Genomic DNA, 19,957 nt, shown 5'->3' with positions numbered 1-19,957 from the left:
AAAAATGGAGGAGAAAAAGTTAATATAATTCAAAAAATTTAGACAAATCAACCTTCCCCTCTTTTTTGATAAAAATGAGTAAGGAGCATGCATAGAGAGAAACATATTAATTTTAAAAAATATAACTTAAATCTACAAAATGTAACAACCTTATTCACTAATATACTCTTTATTTTTTATTTTTTTTAAATATTAATAGTTTGTCAAATCATTTGAAAAATACAATGCTTCAACAAAATTTAAATTGAAATAGCCTAACAAAATATAAAAAATACAAAAAATTAACGAGTATCCATGCTAATATTAAAAATTAAACCTATATAAAAATAGGTCGACCTATATAATAATAAGCCTAGGAAATTTATTCACATGGTGATTTTCCATCAGGGCCAAGCGAGACTCCCTTCACTCTGTCGAAGCACTTAATCCTTCCTTTCTTTAGCTACTCTCCATCCCTTCCCTCAATAAGGGTAATTTATTCGTTTTTGGTTCTGACTTCAGGCCTCCTTCCTACTGTCGAAGAATTGCTCTCTACTTCAAGAGTTGGAACACACTCTTTCTACTTTAATGATTCAACAAACCTTCCTTCTCTTACCCAAAGAAATTCTCAATTCCTTCCTTCGAGGAGCGGAATTGTACTCTCAATGACTCCTTACAAATTAGGAAAGTCTGGATTGCCCACCTCGAAAACACTTTTGCCCAGATTCAAAGAGGGGAAGTACTAATTATCAACAGATTTGGAAGGTAAAATTTTATGAGTCAAAGTCAACAAGAAATCCTAAGCACTATTAAACATCAACCTGCACACATTCGCACCTCTCTGAATTTGAATCTTGTTCCCTTTCTCTTCCCACATTTCCATTTTCTAAATTCTCACAAGATCTACATTGGTGCATTCCTCAATCCATTTCAGACCTACGGGCTTCTAGATCTACACATTAGCGCCTCGAATTCATATTCCCATTGACTAGGTATTTATGCTTGCTTATCACTACAATTCTACAATGTCGATTTTCTAGAATAAAAGGACAAATAAAATGGTGAGGTCCATCAATACATTTCACAGAGGAGGCTAAATATTATCACCTGCAAAAAACACTCTATCATCCCCCTTGCACTGCATCACCTCACTTAAACCCTATTCGACCCCTGATAACCCACTATGAATGATCCATGGTGTTATTTGAATGATGAACCCCTCAAAAAAGAATTCACGAACGATCCCATCTTTGCAAAATTTCTTTCTGATGATTTCAACTCGATGAAATTTGCTAGCAAGGCCCTCAATAGTGGATCTACGGTCTCGTGCACAGATAACTAGTTCAAGGGATTATTTTTCTCGAGAAGCAGCTAAGAAATGAAGCCTATTCACACCATGATGCACTGATTCAACAGCTCTTGAGCTCAAAGGATGTCGAGGGGGTTTTGAATATAGTTAAATTTCAGGTTAGCAGTCTGTAGTGGTTGGTGCAGAGAGTTAGGTTTGAGATTGCAAAGCCCTACAAACAGATCAAGTTAAATTCCCAGCAACTTTCACACCTCCATGAGGCTATTGAGATTTTGCATAACACTATTAGGGTTATAAAATAGGTGAGAAAGCTGAGAGAATTGATGGATTCTAAAGGTGATAGTAGCAAGTTGGACCTCATTAAAGTTGCTCAAATGTATAATGAAATCGAAACCCAGAGAAAGGAAGCGGATGTGTTGGGCATCAAGGTTGTCGATGAGGAGATCCCCTGGTTAATGGAAGCGGGGAACTGGTTGTGATCAGAGGAAATGAAGGTCCTTGAGAGAGGAATTGAGGATTTGAACCAGGATAAAGTAGGAAGTGCCTTACAACTGTATTACAACATGGAGGAATTGAGGTCCGCTGTGGAGGCCATGATTAGTAAATACAGGTCCCAAGCTGGTAAGCGTGTGAGTTGGGTATTGGACATGAAGGCCATATCGGTTAGTTTTGGTTCGGGCTTTGGATTGTGTGGGATTCAAAATAGTGGCACACCACATATCAGAGGCAGTCTGAAGGCAAATGAGATATTGTGGCAGAGGACGGGATCTTGTATGGACCAGTTGCATTTGACTGTCCTTACAGTGTGGCATTTTCAAAGGGTGTCATCAAAGAAAAGGGATCCTTTCATTATTCTTTGTTTCTTGAAGAAGTAATGCAGGTATGTACTTGTAAGTAAATGCTACCATTGATTCCTTGATATGCAATTTACAATCTTTATAACTAGCACTTTCTTTGGTGAATACAAATACATTATTTTAATACATTTGCATGGGATGCCACTGGGATTTTAATACGAAATATCACTTGAGGCATATAACCTAATTACAAATTTCCTTCCAAATATTCAATTTTTTGATAAAATATACTTGATACCATTATTGGTTGTGCCTTCTATTCAAACTTTTCATAACAAATCCCTTCATATGATCAACCCTATAATTTAGAATTTCTTTGTTCAACAAACATAACAGAAACATTCTCCTAATTTTCACTACACAAACTATGATCTCTATTGCCAACATATGATAAAATGAGATCAATTTTCAACTTCTACATACTACCTGGTTGTCTTCTAGCAGATTGTATATGATATTAATAGTAGAAGGCCCCCAAAAAATACAACATAGGACTAAGCATTCTAGTTTTCTACTTGGAGATGTTTTCCACATGAGATTTCTAGCCTACAAACTACGAACATCCTTCATACTCCATGCCTATGCCTTTCAGTCAATTGATGCCCAACTTGAAGATAAGGCACTATATCATGTTCATCTGCAACTGTATGTTCCCATGCTTGTGTTGGATGTGATTGCTGGTTCCTCCTCTTGCGCAGGTTATGAGTCAAGAGTTTTTGTTCACATTGATCAATTGGATGAGCTTACTATTCAGCTTGCACATCTTGATCATGGTAGAGTTCATATTTCCATCTGTATGAAACTACATATTCCTTTTCATCTTTTCCTTTTTGAATTTCTTCTTGATGATATGAGCCATAATATCTATAAGGAAAAATTCATTGCACAAGTATGAAATTGTTCAGACTACATAAATCTATTAATACATGGAAAACAGATCAGTGTGAATGTAAATGAGAAAATATGTTTTGTTGATGATCCATCGATGTTCCAACCAATTTATCTCCAATGGGATGTACTTGTAATCAAGAAAGAAACTAGTGTGGGACATGAGTAGACTCCCAAATTATAATGAAATAAAGTAGTTATGGATTTTCATATTTAGAGAGATATATAAATTGTTTGAATTGATAAAACATAAATTATAAAATGGAATTGCAAAGATAACATTACTAGGTGATTTTTGGATGCCATGAGAACATCCTTTGAGAAGGTATCACCTCACTTGGTTATGCAATTGTTTTTGCCCTGTCGGTGCCTCTTATAGGATTTTATTCAAACCCATCTCTGTGTATTCAAATTGTGTTAAAATTGGAAACTAGGGCCAAACTCCATGTGGGTCATCTTATTTATGGTAGATGATATTTTTCTTAGATTCCTCTCATCAAAAGGTGTAGGATTGATCTAAAGATCATCCGATTCCGACATGTATTCATGGAGATATGACTTTATTTGTGTTATGCGACAATTCGTCAAGGTCGGCCAGCAACTAGATTACCCCCATCTATCCTCAACGTTTTACTATAAAAAGAGGTGGCTTGCAAGTCATTTGACACACACCTCTTGTGATCTCTTCCTCTCCACTTGTCTTTGGGTTTGGTGGGAGGTGAGATCTTAAGATGATACGCTGCCCTAAGAGGAGATGTCCTAGATGTTGTCATGGGAAAGAAGGATCTACGTAGTCCTAAAGAAGATTCCCTAGCTCCTAACGCTAGCATGGAGATGAAGGCATAACATAGTTATGAAGATAGGCTCTATGTTGCCCTAATGTAAAATTCCTAACGCAGTCAATGAAGTAACCTTAAGACGATCAGAAAGGAAGCCTCTATACACTGCCAAAGGATGCTCCAAAAGAGCCCTTGCTACACACACAGCTATGTCAAGGAGGATAGTGAAGTATAAGCCCTCATAAAAGAGGCTTACATTCAGCTGAAGGATAATAGTAAATTCCCTAGTCGCTAGTCACAATTTTTTGTTACAAGGGATCCTCAAAATGTAGTTAAAGAGAGCCTTAATCCGATGTCTGAACAACTCCTAATGTTTATTGTCATAATGGAGATTCTATCCACTGTATTGAGATCTATAGACTAGCCTAATGATAGGGAATACAAAGTCGCCCTAGCGCTATCCTTGAGTGCCCTAAACACTGTGGTCATAGTCAAGTAGGATGCATATACTTAGCTAAGACAGGCCTTCTATATGCTACTGATGAACTGCCCTAAGCCGCAAGAAGGAGGCCTAGAAGAGGCCCTAATCTCAAACCTGAAGAAGACTTAATTGACTGTCACAAATAAATCCTACATACTACATACTACCTGGTTGTTTTCTAGTAGATTGTATATGATATCAATAGCAGAAGGCCCAAAACAAATACAACATAGGACTAAGCATTCTGGTTTTCTACTTGGAGATGTTTTCCACCTAAGATTTTTGGCCTACAAACTGCGAAAATCCTTCATACTCGTTTCCTATGCCTTTCAGTCACTTGATGTTGAACTTGAAGATAAGGCAATATATCAAGTTCATCTACAATTGTATGTTTCCATGCTTGTGTTGGATGTGATTGTTGGTTCCTCCTCTTGCGCAGGTTATAAGTCAAGACTTTTTGTTCACATTGATCAATTGGATGAGCTTACTATTCAGCTTGCACATCTTGATCATGGTAGAGTTCCTATTTCCATGTGTATGCAAAAAAATATTCCTCTCCATGTTTTCCTTGTTGAATTTCTTCTTGATGATATGAGCCATAATATCTATAAGGAAAAATTCATTGCATAAGTATGAAATTTTTCAGACTACATAAATCTATTAATACATGGAAAAACGATCAGTGTGAATGTAAATGAGAAAATATGTTTTATTGATGATTCATCGATGTTGCAACCAATTTATCTCCAATGGGATGTACTTGTAATCAATAAAGAAATGTAATATTCCTAACCCAGAATATTCCTCAATCCCCAGCAAAAAATCCAACCAAATATGTGCAAATGATATAATAACCCAGAAGTGATAAAATAACAGTGGAACAGCATATAATAATGTAAACCGGAAATATAAGCAGATACACAAGAAATGCAGCGAGAAATGCTAAGCCATTTTATTATGTTGAGCAATAAATGAGTACAAGAAGTGATTAGACAGATGACACCTCGACTTGCACAAGGCAAGTGAAGAAATACTCTCAGAATGACAAGCATGGCCTCTCTGCGTGGATGTTGTTGTTGTGCTGCTACTGCTGCTAGAAAACAAATGATGATTTGGGGCTGCTCCCCTCCTCGGAAAAAGCTGAAACTCTGGAATTGGAATCTACTCAAGAAACCCAGAAAGCTTTTTTGAAATGGCCAACCCCCGAAAATCACCCCCTTGGGGTTCTGCGCAGTTCCTCAAAGACGTTGATGAAACTGCTGCTGAAATGTTGATGAAACTGCTGCTAAAATTTTAATGAAACTATTGTTGGAATGCCAATGGAAATACCTTTCCTGAGCTGGCACTCGAAGTCCCCCAAGGCTAAGGGTGAGATCTCCGAATGGAGACACTCAATGCACTAAACAGTACTGCAGACTAGCTAAACAGTCAGCGTGCTCTAAGTCGAAATGACTATCACAAATGCTCATAACCAGAATGCTCAAAATGAGGGGGCTCTTCTCTCCTTTATAGCCTTTGCGTCTCTCAATCCTAAGGCTCACCTCCTCCTGTGTGATTCCTCTCTTGCCACACGTTTCTTCCCTCCTACATAGTCCCTCCATGTGTCTATGTGGGCTCCATTTCTGCTTCCCCTTTTCGCCCCCTTGGCTCCCCTCTAAGTCACAACGTTGTGCTACTAGGAAGTGACTTTTTATTCTAAAAGTGAATTATGTCCCTCATCCTCAACCTTTTTTATTTACAAATAACTATAGAAGGCAAAAATTGAACAAAATCTAGTATTCCAATTAGCCATGGCTAATTAGGAATATTACAGTCTCCCCTGGAAAAATGTTTCTTGTCCTCAAGAAACTGAAGTGATGGATGTTGTAAGATCTGCTCACTCTCCCAAGTGGCATCCTCATCCGGAAAATTCTTCCACCTCACCAAGAATTTCCGGACTGTCCTGCTCCATAGCTGCCTCTCCCTGGTATCAATGGTAGCCTCTGGCTGTAATACCAAATGCCCCTCATCATCCATGGGTGGTAGCTCATCTGTCACTGTCACCTGCTGCCCCAATGCCTTCTTCAGGCATGATACATGAAAAATGTTATGAATCTTGCTGCCTTGGGGCAGCTCCAACTCATATGCAACCTGTCTAATCCTGCGTATCACCCTGTATGGCCCATAAAAGCAGGGCTTAAGCTTCTCAGCCCCCTTCTGCTTTAGTGATGACTGTTGGTATGGCTGTAACCGTAGGTAGAACATGTCCCCTACCTCGAACTGTCTCTCCACCCGACCCCTGTCGGCATACAGCTTCTGCTGCTTCTGTGTTGTAGCCATGTTAGCCTTGAGAGCTCGGAGAATATCCTGACTCTCTTGGATCCATATCTTGGCTCTAGGAGCCCTACTATCACCAAACATCATGTCAACAAAAGATAAAGGATGATACCCATATAAGGCATAGAATGGTGACATACCAATGGACATGTGATGTGAAGTATTGTAGCAGTACTCCCCCAGATGCAGCCATTCCATTCATGCTCTCTACTGCCCACTGACATAGTTACGCAAGTAGCCCTCCAGCCACTTGTTAACTACCTCTGTCTACCCATCTGTTTGTGGGTGATAACTGGTACTTGATGTCAACTCCGTCCCCACCAACCAAAAAAGCTTCTGCCAAAACCCACCCATGAAACGGCTGTCCCTGTCACTAACAATGGTCTTAGGAAGACCGTGTAGCCTGAAGATCTCTCTGAAGAATAGCTCGGCCACCTGTGTTGTTGTATAGTGTGCAGATATGGCAAAAAAATGTGTGTACTTTTTCATTCAATCAACGGTGACAAAGATACAATCCTTGCCCTGTACCATGGGCAACCTTGGGATGAAGTCCATTGAAATACTCTCCCATTTCCCCTCCGGAATGGGAAGAGGCTGGAATAAACCCGCGGGATGGCTCATCTCTCCCTTGTTCCTCTGGAAAACATCACACTCCCGGATGTGCTGGAGTACGTCCTCCTTGAGGCCCTTCCATGAGAACTGTCGCACGGAATGAGTCGATCTTGCGGACAAGATAGACCTTCCTAGAATCTAACGATATCTAGTGACAAGCAAGCCAATCAAAAACTATCTTTCTCTAAATATGCATTTATAAACAAAGGAAAACAAGTGTTTAGGCCTACCTTAGTTTTAATGCAAGTTTGTGGAAGCCTCGCTCCTTTGATCCAAATGAGCTCCCTTGTTTCGAATCTGCAAACACAAACAAGCACACAAATTAAATAGCACCTGAAAATCCAATATCATAAAGCATACTTAACATGATGATCAAGGAATTCATGAAACAAATGACATAAGACAATTTGTTGAGAAAAATGAATCTGATTGTATTAATTCAAATCAAAGAAGAACTTTACAACATGTGCCTTGATGTTGTACAAGCTCCTCCCAGGGTCCAACAAGAAGTCTCCTCTACTTTGACAAGTTCCACTCTCTTCCCTATGAAGCCAAAAAGGTATGTGATCTCTCCTCTCAAGCTTAACTAGGAAGTCTCAATTCCACCAGCATTTACCCTAAAAAATGTTCAGCTTCTAACCTCCTTAGCAACCAGCCCAATGCCTTAATTTATAGTGCAATGGAGGGAAGTTACTAGGTCATCCTTCAAAGGGATAGCTCCTCTCATCAAGGGATTAGCTCCTTCTCTTTTGGGATGCATGAACCACCTAAGAGCGACCAATCCACGTCAAAATTCCTTCTAGAATCATCTAGAATTAACCCAAAGTGAGTTTTTTAGAATAAACTTACACCTTTTTGGCTTTCATAGGGGTCCGCACCCACTCCTTTAGGGACAGAGGGGGCAGGTCCGCAGTTTTTATGAACATGGGGTGCGGGACCGCATGCAATGTGAGAGAAAGTGCGGAACCAGAACTTTGTTGATTTTCAATGTCTTTCTCTCATTTTCAAAGCTTGACTTGAAGAGATGAGGTCTGAGACTTGCTTAGGAGGACAGTACAAGTGATGATAGACCCATACTGAATGCAAATAATCATGGTGACGATATTTTTGTGTAACAGATTGCCCTCTAAAGTGCGAAGTCTGTAGTAGATGAGGATTTCATTTATCATTTAGGAAGAGTGAAGTACTTTATCATTTCGAGGATCATCTTGTGGAGAGCCCAGTCGGAACCTATAAAAAACATTCAATGCAAAATATATATATGAGATCATATCATCGCTGAGGTAGGCATTCCCATTCTCAGATCAAAAATGACTTAGAAAACTAACTACTGCTCTGATATAGGGATGATCTTGTAATACATCACAAGTATAGACTCATGTAGACACAGTATGGATGCAACCACCTATTTATGTATAGTCCACCATATAATGAATACAAAATCCTCGCAGCCTGGATTGCGGAAACTAGATCCAGGGTCTTCATTTCTACTTCCCGAAACAGGACGATTCTATCCATGCGAATGATTGTGCTGAAGTCGAACATGGTAGAAACCACTTGATTGCCAGTCAATGATGTAAACTGTTAACAAGTGTGAGAGAAACCACCAGTGATGTCAATGGCTCTCAAAGTACCCAGTACAATCCATGAGATGTGAATAGATGTGTTGATGTCGAACATGTCATGGAATCCTTTGATCAAAGGTCAATGATGTAACCTATCTTCAAAGGCAAGAAACCTGCGATTGAGGCATGCAGATCCCAAGGTACTGACGATTTCTAGATCATCTTTCTAGGTAATGAGCTGAAGTCAATAGAAAGCGATCAGTCGCAGGCGAGCCCACAACACGAAATCATAGATCTAATTGAAGAAATTTAGTTGCAAGGACTGACTCAGGGATGGTCAACATGGATGACAGATATTTTGTAGATGAATGGCTTATTGGTAGTGACCTCTTGAACACATAACGACACAACAGATGGTTTGGTGACAATTGACCCAAAGTTAATACCCAAAAACCGGTTGAAGACTTTCATATGTGGTTTGATCAACTGTTAGGCAAAGGATTTCCCAACCCAGGTGAATAAAAGTGTCGTGTTCAAGAGTGGTTACAAAGCATGACAAACAGGCTCACTTTTCTCTTTTTTCCCCCACCATTTATGGCAAGTACCTCTTTATTTTTGACAAGCTTAAGGAGGATAACATTTGCTTGATTATAAGCTCATCCTTCGAATGAGTCCAACATAGTTTAAATTCGAACCCTAAGAAGGAGTAGTTCGTTCCTGTTTGTAATTGAACAGGTCCTTTACTGTGGAATTTTAACGAGTCCAGTATAGGAAAAACTCAGCGTTTTTCAATTTTAGAGAGTCTGAAAAAACTTAAGAAGACTACAGGGTTAACCTTTTTCGTAAATTTGTGTCTCCCAAGCTCGAAAAAGTATAAAATAATACTTGAGAGAACCGCTTGATCTTTATGACCAAGGAGTACTTTTTGTAAATAGTGCCCCTGATCCAAAAAAGTAAAAAAGCGATCAACGACACGTTGTTTTATAACCAATATCGAATTTGAAATGAAAAAAATCTGGCAATCTTTTCATGTTTTCACGATCAGAAAAGAGTTGTAAGTGGACCGTCTTTTTAGTTATTTTTTAACGAGTTAAAAAGAAAAACTCGGCGATATTTTCATGTTTTAGGAGTTAGAAAAGAGCTTAAAGGTGACTCTAAATGTTTTTGCGTCGAAAATGATCGATTTCGCCTGAACAATCTGTTATCCTGAACAAAAATTGCAAACATTACTCATACCTATTTGAGATGGATAAAAATGCTGCCAAAATTACCTTTCTAAAGTGAAACATAAACAAATTTACAATTCATTTATTCAAAAAACTTATAAAAAGGGCTTTCGTCAATTCATTTTTACCGTTGAAGATTTGGGTGAGAAAATAGTGCTTTTTTTCAGAAACTTCCCGTGAAGATTGCTGAAAATCCATCTGTCGGAATCGAACGTCGTCTCCTCCTGGTAATCCACATCATCCTACTCTTCAATTTCAACCGTTTCAATTTGTGTTTTAGGGTTTTATTTCATTTTTTAGAGGGTTTTTAGGCTAGAAACCCGCGCGCGAGGGCCCGCAAGCATAACACTGGCAGCTCGCAGACCCCGATTTTTTCTCAATGGGGAAAAAGTCAGGGGTCCACACCTTACATGAAGGCAAGGTGCGGACCCACGCACTATCTCTAATAGAGAGGGTGTGGTCCCCGCGGCAAGGCTTTTTAACCCAAAAATTCTCAAAATTGACCCAAACAATTTAATTTCTTGCATTCTAAATTGCCTTTTTGTTGGATGTAGAGTGTACATCATGCTAGATTGGTGAGAACGGGAGCATGAGGACGTGGATCTTGCCACTTTAAATCACCAACCTTTGATCGATGCATTGAAGGCATGCGGCTTGTACAAATTCTGGGCCATACCTGGCATGAGGGCCTAGGTGGACTTCTTGCAGTGGCTGGTAGACAGGTGGAGCATACAAGACGAGTGCTTCTTCATTAGTGGCCACCAGCTCGAAATTGAGCCGACAGATATATACTTTTTGACTGGTTTGCCTAAGAGAGGCGAATACTTAACTCTATTGGGGACTAGGCCAGGTGGCCAGTCTGTTGATAGCCTCTGGCTAGAGTTCTGCAACAACCAGGCTAGAGACAAAGGGATAGACATTAAAACCATATCTTGTCCTGAACTCATGGTGATCGCGTTTACCGTTACCAGACTTTGCGAGAGTTTCACACTACATATTGCCACCGGATCCCAGATGCAAATGGCAGTTGACTGATTTTGAGGCACCATCTTCAACTGGTGTGATGCTGTGTTGGCTAATGTAAAAGGCCAACTGACCAGAGCCAAGAACGGACAATTGAAGACCTTTGGTTATGGGGCTTTGGTTGTAAGCTTTGGTCTGGAGAGGGTCCCAATGTTGGTCCCACAGCACCTTACTGTCGGAGCTGGGCTTCCTTGAGAGCCCAAACTGATGCGATGGGTTGCAGTTATGGCCCGTCATCCGGACGAGGGGACAGAGGTCGTTCGATTCAAACCTGAGTATTTCCATTGGTTGGAAAACCAGGTTTTTTCTATTCAGGACTTCCCTTACGCTGGGGTAGATTTTCGCTGTGACCCAGACATGGCTCTTCCACCAAGAGAGCAATGGGATGATTCAGGTAAAATCATTTTCAACATTTTCCTATTTTAATTTTTTTTTGTTTTTAAGTCGTCCCAAAACTGATAATAAAATTTTCAATGCAGATGTGGGTCCACAGTGACCAGCCGATCTCCGGCCTTACGAGAGGAAACAACCAGCTGCAGTGGCACCAGCCCCACAGGACGAATCAGTAGAGACCTTGGCCGAGTTGGAGAGTCATCTAGAGCGCTTGACAGGGGACATTCTAGAGACCAGAATAGATGACATTCCTCGTCGACTATAGCGCTATGTGATTGGGGTCCCAGGACCGTTTAGGAGGTTCCTTTGTAATGTGGCCCATACAGTGGTTTTTTATCGAGATCATCACCAGTGATAGGATGATCGCCTATTGTAGACACATATGACATTTTTGCTTTTTGTACTTATCATTTTTGCCGATCATAAGGTGTTTTTCAACCTATGATTGAGGACGATGTATATTTTGACACACTCCTATATATATCACTATTACCAGCTTATCTTGTAAATCATGTTATGGAATGCTTTTAAATTTACATGTATGATTATTGCAAATGTCTACTTAACATTCGAGAAGCAATTGCATCTGCTAATGTATTTAAAGATCTTGGAATATGCTAATATTCAATATAATCAAATTCACGTTCCAAGAGACACACTCTCAAAAATAATCTCAATAACACTGGATTTCTAATGGCATACACTCTATTAAGCTGTAATACAACGAGTTCAGAATCTAACCTCACTATCAAACTCTGAATCCCAAATGAAATAGATTTAGATAATAACTCGATCACTGCACTATACTTGGCAATGTTGTTCGCTGTTTGATCGAGGCTTACCCCATGCATAGATACCAACTTGTCAGAGGGCGAATAGATAACCCAAGCTACAGAAGAAATGTTTCGTGTATTACGACAAGCACCATCAGCGAAACCAATGTATGTTTGGAGAGGCATCGACATCAGCAATATCAAGAGTAAAACCAAGATAAGCAGGAATAATGACAAAAAACACTCTCTAAGCTAAGCACACTTTTTTAAACTAAAACACACCAGCTAGAAAGAAAACTATCCTAACTAAAAATCTCCATACCCATTCCTTAAGCATAATACCTCTTCAGGTAAAAACCATTTATGGGTTTACCCAAAGAGTCCCCGTCAAAGTCTACCAATTCATAGGCCCCTTTTGCTAGCTTTCGCTTGAAAACTTAGGGACCATGCCACATAGGAACGAATTTTCCAGCGCCTAATTTATCATTAGCTTGATCGTACAATAAGACTAGGTCTCCTTCCGAAAAATTTCGAGGGGTCACATTTAGATCATACTGAGCTTTAATACATTTTGCGTGAGTTTCGATCACCAATGCAGCATCACGTCGATTCTCATCTAATTGAGCCAAGTATAACAAACGTTTTTCCTCTTCGGAAGTGGCTGGAAGTAACTCGATGGCCATTTGCAATGACGGGATTTCACATTCAATGGGTAACACAGCTTCCAGACCATAAACTAGTTGGAAAGGAGTGAACCCTGTTGACGTTTTTACTGAGGTTCAATATGCCCAAAGCGTTGAAAATAGCATGTTATGCCAATTTGATCGATGAATCCCAATGATTCGTCGGATCATGATGACTAAAACTTTGTTGATGGATTCAACCAGACCATTAGCTTGTGGATAATAAGGGGTTGAACTATCGTGACACAAGCCAAGCTGTCCTGTAAGTTCGGTCATCATAACGTTTCAAAAATGACGCCCATGATCAGTGATAATTTCTTGTGGAACACCAAACCTAGCAATTATATGATTGAACATGAAAATTCCAGCTGTTTTGCCGTCTGCCTCAAATGTAGGCATCGCCTCGGCCCACTTGGTAAAATAATCTACCGCAATGATGATATACGCATGCCCCCCGGCCGAGTGAGGGTTAAATGTAATAAAATTGATACCCCATTTGGCAAAAGGACCAATGGCAATTATAGGGTGGAGAGGAGCAGGTGTAGCGCGCATCTTTCGATCAAAAATTTGGTAGTTGTGGCATTTTCGGACCGCGTTAATACAATCTTTAAACAAAGACGGCCAGAAGTAGCCAGCGCGCAATATCTTTTGGGCTGTGGCATACCCAGACATATGACCGCCACACGCTCCAAAGTGACAGTCATTTAGAACCCTTTCAGCTTCCTCGTGAGTTAAACAACGTCGAAAAACAGAGTCCGCCCCACGGCGATAAAGAGTATCTCCAATAATTCAGAATTGTTGGGACTGGAATCGTATTTTTCGATGTTCTGACCTTCAAATTTCTGGCCAAAAGGATTAGGTCTGGAGATAAATGATGATATCCCCATACCACGGATCTAAAATGCTGATTAGAAACAAGGATTCGTCCACAATGGACTCCTCCGCCACAGTTTCCATGTCAGCACGCAAGAATTCACACATTAACTCCGCAAAAGCTAAAGATTTCTTAGACTTAGATTTTTCAAATTCCAAGTCGAACTCCTGCAGGATGACAATCCATTTGGAGTACTTGCTCCCTAGCAATTGCTTGGTCAAAATGTAGATCATAGGGTTGCAATCAGAAATTACTGTAGTTTTACGTAGTAAAATGTAGTGACGAAAACATTGTACAGCTTGAACAGCTGCCAATGCCAATTTCTCCACATGTGAGTATTTTAGCTCAGTTGGATTTAAAGTTCGACTAAGGTAATATATCACATGTTCAGTACCGAATTCATCTTCCTGAACTAAGACCATTCCAATGGTGTAATGAGAGGCGGCGAGATACAAGAAGTAGTCCTAGTTGTAGTTGGGCAGATGCAATAACGGTGCATGGGTCAACGCGTGTTTTAGTGCATCAAAAGATTTCTGAGCTATCTCATCCCAATAGAATGGAGTATTCTGTTTCAACAACCGGGTAAAACCCTTTGTAACCTCGGCGTACTTAGGAATGAATCGTCGTAAAAAGTTTGCTTTCCCTTGCAAACTTTGGAGTTGGTGAAGACTCGAAGGAGGAGGCAATTTGACAATAGCTTCAACCTTCGAGGGATCGACGCGAATGCCGGCTTTCGAAACAACAAACCCTAGAAATCAACCCGTTTCTATATAGAAAACACACTTGTGTGGATCAACCTAATCCGATAATGCTTACACCTCATAAAGATTGCTCGTAAATGGATGAGATGATCAGCTCGATGTAATGAATGAGCAGCCAAATCATCAAGATAGGGTTGCACAATGTGCTTGATGTCATGAAACACATAAGACATGGCCCTTTGAAAAGTTGCTCCGGCGTTCTTAAGCCCAAAGGGTAATTTTCAATAAGAAAATGTCCCCCATGGACAAATGAAAGCCATTTTTGGTTGATCGGCAGGTAGAATATTGATTTGATTGTATCTGGAAAAACCATCCATGAAGAAGAATATTTCATTGTCCGCACAATCATCGATGATTTGATCGATATAGGGAGTTGGGTAATTGTCCTTTGGACGGGCTCGATTAATGTCCCTATAATCGATACATATTCTTATTGTCCCTTGCCTTTTGTTAACCAGAACAATATTCAATACCCAATCCGTTAACGGAATCGGATAAATGAAACCTGCTTTGAGTAATTTTTCAACTTCTGCTTTAATAGCAGCAACTTTTCTTGGGTGGATTTGACGCAAACGTTGCCGGACGGGTTTAGTGTCCGGGTAAGTATTGATTTCATGAAAAACAATTGCGGGGTCAATTCCTGGCATTTCCTCATATGATCAGGCAAACACGTCGCAAAATTCTTGAAATAGGGCCTTATATATTTGAATTTCATCTTCTGTACACGAGGCACCTATATGAATGTTTTCAACAATTCCAGGCTTAACCGAAATGTCAATAGGAATAGTTCAAGAGATTTTTCCCAAATTAAACTCTGAGTCAGGATTTTTCATTGGATTCTGAGGTTCCTTGACATATTCAGTCGTAAAAATTGATGAAAATCATTTTCAAAACGATCATTCTCGGGTAAGAGTGAAGATCTGTGATGGAGACCTTCCCATGGTAAATCATCTACACATAGGATTTCATGAATTTTCTCATCAGAGTGAACAAGTTCGGAAAACGTTGTTGAATCCGAGTTTGATGTGAAAAGTGATTCCTCATGGAACACATTCATTAAGTCAATTTTGGTTGAAGATGGGTCGGTAAACGATTGCACGGCCTCATACACAATTTCATATGGACTCAAAGGCATAACATCACCAAATGAGTCTATCTCAGATTCAGTAGGTACGATCCAAGGATCATCATAAACAATGGTGTCTGACGAAATCATATGAATGGTTGCAAAAGAAGATGATTCGTTGATTGGAGGAAAAGGAAAAAGTTCCCAGTAAATCGACATCTTTAACTAGTCCTACTCCATCATCCTTATACGGGATAGTCGTTTTACCGACATGCTGAATGCTTTCAGAAGAGGTTGGTTCGGATGGAAAGTAAGCCAGCTGGTCTATTGTTATGATCTTTCCATTATGAGGAAACCTTATAACCCAAAAGACTGATGAAACGACAGCTGTCATAGCGTAAGACCAACTACGACCTAAGAGAAGGTTGTAATCTAGAGGGGCATCAACCACCTCCACATCTAGATTAACAGTTTTTCCTTCAACCCCTGTAGGTAAATCCTGTAGAATGCCAAAAGGATGAAACCCACAGCCATCAAAGGCTTTTAGAATCATTGGGGATTGATTTAGTGAAGGAGAACCAAGCGATCTCCAACACTGTATCGACATAATACACGTTGAGGCTCCCTCATCAATCACAGTCCTATGAATAGGCCTATTTTTGACTATCACTGGGATCTGGAAAGCCATTTGATGAGGTAAGCATGGTGTATTATTTTCTAGATTGAAAATTATTAGGTTCGAGTCCTGAACGTCAACAACTCCTATAGCCGACAAAAGTAATTTACGTTGTGTTGGACATCATTGCAACACTTCCAAAGCCGACATTGCTAAAGGTGAAATAGCTAAATCCTCAACAATGTTATAGTTCTGAGCCACTCTCGCATGTGGATTGAAAGCTAACTTTCGAAGTATACCCTTGGCGGGCAGTTGGATTACTAAGTTCGGATTAGGTTTCTCAATCTGTAGTGGATCGGAACTGGGAGTTGAGGTTGATGGGTTAGAATGAGAAGATTCTGCTTCTTTACCATCAACAGGACTTTTACTACCATAATCATGCGATCGAGTCGCAATCCTAACATGGGAAATCATCAGTATGGGTTCTTCATTGGCACTCAAGGAAGAACCTATCATCTTACTGTCTTGACTTGGAAAAGGATCCTTCAAAACAGCAGGCGTTTGGGAACCTTTGACAATCTTCACAACCTTTGCACGATGAGGGCAGTCTCTTGTAAAATTCTCTTCGTCACAAATGAGACAAGGATAACGAGGTTTGCGTTTCTCATCTTTTTCTGGTTTCTCTTTTGAATTTTTGTCTATTTTATTTTTCTTCTTACCACCGGATTTTGATTTGGATGTATATGACTCTACAACATGAATATCGGCGGAAATCTCTGCGGAAGAGTCTCCTGTCGGGGAATCTGGCAAGGTTATGATAGGAGAAGAATCCTTGGAAGACTTATTCTTACTTTTGTTGTTAACCGTACCAATCATACCATCTACGGCATGAGATCTTGAAGGAGTTGCAGCGATTTGATTTTGCTTAGGAAGATCAGGGATTTTCTCGTGTAACGTACCTGACTTAGTATAAACTAAGTCAAGGTACTGTGCTTGCGCAATTACTTGCTCCTCAGTAACGACTCTGGCCTTAGCTACATCCTCAGTGATCTTTGGCAATAAAGATTTTACAAACCATTCAGCTAAGATCTGATCCGGAATAAAAACCTTCACTAAACGTCGTCAACGTCTCCATTCATGAATGTGATCTGAAATGTAAGTGGACGTCGACTGCTTTAATGAAGTTAGTAATTCCGTGCTATTGTCATATCTGACTGGCAATTAAAAATGAGTTAAAAACGAGGTAGCTAACTGACTAAAGTTATAAAAAGTGGCTCGCGGTAACTCAATGTACCACTTGGCCGCAAGACCAATTAGAGTGCACTGGAAAAGCCTTAGACAGATTGAATCATCTGAAATGGAGTTAGATGCACACCAGAGGTGATAAGTCATCACATGGTTCGATGGGTCCTCTAATGATTTTCCTTCAAACATAGGAATATCACTAGGAAACTTATTCGGCATTGGCGGCCAAAACGGAAGATAGTTAATGGGATTGTTCATTAGGCGCGACAAGTCAGGAAAGTCCAAAGTTGCAATAAACAGTAACTGACAATTAGGGTCCCTAAAACTCTGGGTCATGAGACCAGCCCCAGGAGGAGGATATCCAGGATAACTAGGAATAGGAATTGCATTTGGGATATTGTATCCTCCCGGAAAACCAGCATTAACCGGACCGTATTGGGGTTGTTGAGGTTGTTGATATGTATACCTAGGGTATGGTTGATACTGATAGACTGGCTGTTGCACAGCAGGCCCGAATTGGTATTGTCCCTGGTACGGTTGATAAGTAAATTGTGGTTGACTTGTGACAACCGTACTTGAACCAGGTTGTCCTACAGGCATCTGAACTGAAGTTTGAATTGTGGATCCAGACTGAGGTAAAGATGTCTGAGGAGTAGATACAGGAACAGTAGAAACCAGAGCTGTTGATACTCAAAAAGTAGGTTGGGGAGATTGAACAGATGTTGCAGTAGTTGCAGCAGCCGTTTGAGGTGGAGTACGAGGCGTACTAGGCCCAGGTTGAGAAACTATCGAAGGTACAGAAGTTTGAATAGTAGACTAGACAGGTTGCTGGGGTGAACCAGAAACTAAGGGTTGTCCAGTTTGAGATGACAACCATACATTTGGTTGCAAGACCTGTTTAGTTTGTGATGGATCCCACACTAAATTCATTCTGGGGTACGGACCCATAATAGGTTGAGAATATTGAGGACCATAACCGGGTTGAGGGTAGGGTTGATAATTCAAAGGTACATTTCTCGTTCCTTGAACATATGATTGACCAGAGGGTGGTTGGAAACCTGGGTTCGAGTACTGACCTTGGGGTTGATACCCTTGAGGCACGTATTGATACTGGGGTTGACCTTGAGGTACATATTGATACTGGGGTTGACCTTGAGGTACATATTGAGTCTGGGGTTAACCTTGAGGAACGTACTGTCCCGTAGGTATGTACTGTCCTTGAGGTTGCCCCCCAGGCGCAGATTGGGTACCTTGAGGTTGCCCCCCAGGCATTAATTGAGAATTTTGAGGCTGCCCCCCAGGTGGTAACTGGCCACCTTGAGGTTGAGGATTAGGAATAGTACCTGACATCATGAGAATATCTTCTACACTAAACGGCTTAGTACCATCGTTTCCAGTTAATAACCCTTGTTCAATGGGTTGAGGAGATGCTCCCGCAAAAGTACCAGAAAGTGACTGATACCCAGAGGGAACAGAAGGACCGTCGTACAAAAATGATTCTGGCGATTGAGTAAACATGGACGACTGTCTTGACATATTTAACAAAGGATAGTAACCTCTAGGTGTTGGGTGATAAGGAACACGCGATGGTGAAAAACTTAGCCCTGGTTTTTCCAAAAAATTAGTCAATGAAAGATACCAAGCACTGCTCCTAGGTGGACTGTAAAAAATTGATTCACGCTCCCTTAGTTCAATAACAAGTTGATTTTCAGGGATAGGGATGCCTACTTCTTCTTCCGGAGTAGCAAGTTCTTCGATAGCTATAAGTCCATAAGGAAGATTTTGGGTAATTATTCTTTCTACCCTGGGTGAACCAGGACCACTAGAAGTTGGGGAGGTAAACCCCGATGTTGGAGTAGCAGCAAATTCACTTTCAGGTTCAGATATTTCAGGTTCCTCACCTATATCACTAGTAGATGAAAAGCTACCAGTAACTTCGGAAACAGACACTTATTGTGGATTATAATATGCTACTAAAGCTTGAAAAGCAGGATGTACCACCAAAGAAGACTCTCCTTCTTCAGGTGACCCAACTCTACTGTCTCTAGGAGTTACGAGGGCTCTTAACCCTTTAGGCTAGCTCGGTGAAAACTCAGGAGGTTGGCCTCGAAGTCTACGGGACTTCCTCGGTAATTCAGCCACGATTAAAAAATTTAACTACTTCACACGCAAACAAAGTAAAATCTCAATGAAAACCCCCTAAAGCCTCTAAAGAACCAAACAAATTTGAATCACACGCCTAAAGAATCTAAGAGATCAAACACACACAAACAGTAACTTTTCGTACTGAAAACACTAGTTGGTGATGAAGCCCAACGTCGCAGAGGTCAATACAGAAATGGCGGTTGGAATAGTTACCCCGGAAACCTGCTTAATGAATAGACTGGCACAAGTTTCTCCACTAACCGTCTCAAGTGAAGAGAACCCCCCAGAAAATCCAAGTGAGTCTAGCTAACGTCTGCTCTAGGTACAGTGGGATCTTCCCACTACTGTCACCTAAGGAAGAATCCT

The 19,957-nt window shown here is 40.4% G+C and overlaps 1 pseudogene across 1 annotated transcript in view; it reads left to right on the top strand.

Annotated features, from left to right (window-relative positions):
* The first annotated feature begins 466 nt into the window (after window positions 1-466).
* Window positions 467-19,957, top strand: part of LOC149214592 (conserved oligomeric Golgi complex subunit 5-like) — a 69,891-nt pseudogene continuing 50,400 nt past the window's right edge. Inside the window, exon 1 of the transcript XR_016250064.1 lies at window positions 467-2,168. The product of XR_016250064.1 is annotated as a conserved oligomeric Golgi complex subunit 5-like (transcript). The remainder of the gene's footprint in view (window positions 2,169-19,957) is intronic.

Source organism: Pinus tabuliformis, chromosome 1_1 (assembly GCF_031772625.1).
Source record: "Pinus tabuliformis cultivar Carrire ecotype Pingquan chromosome 1_1, CPIR1, whole genome shotgun sequence".
NCBI lineage: Eukaryota > Viridiplantae > Streptophyta > Pinopsida > Pinales > Pinaceae > Pinus > Pinus tabuliformis.
Note: the sequence above shows the minus strand (reverse complement) of the source record. Positions and strands in the feature narration are given on the sequence as shown.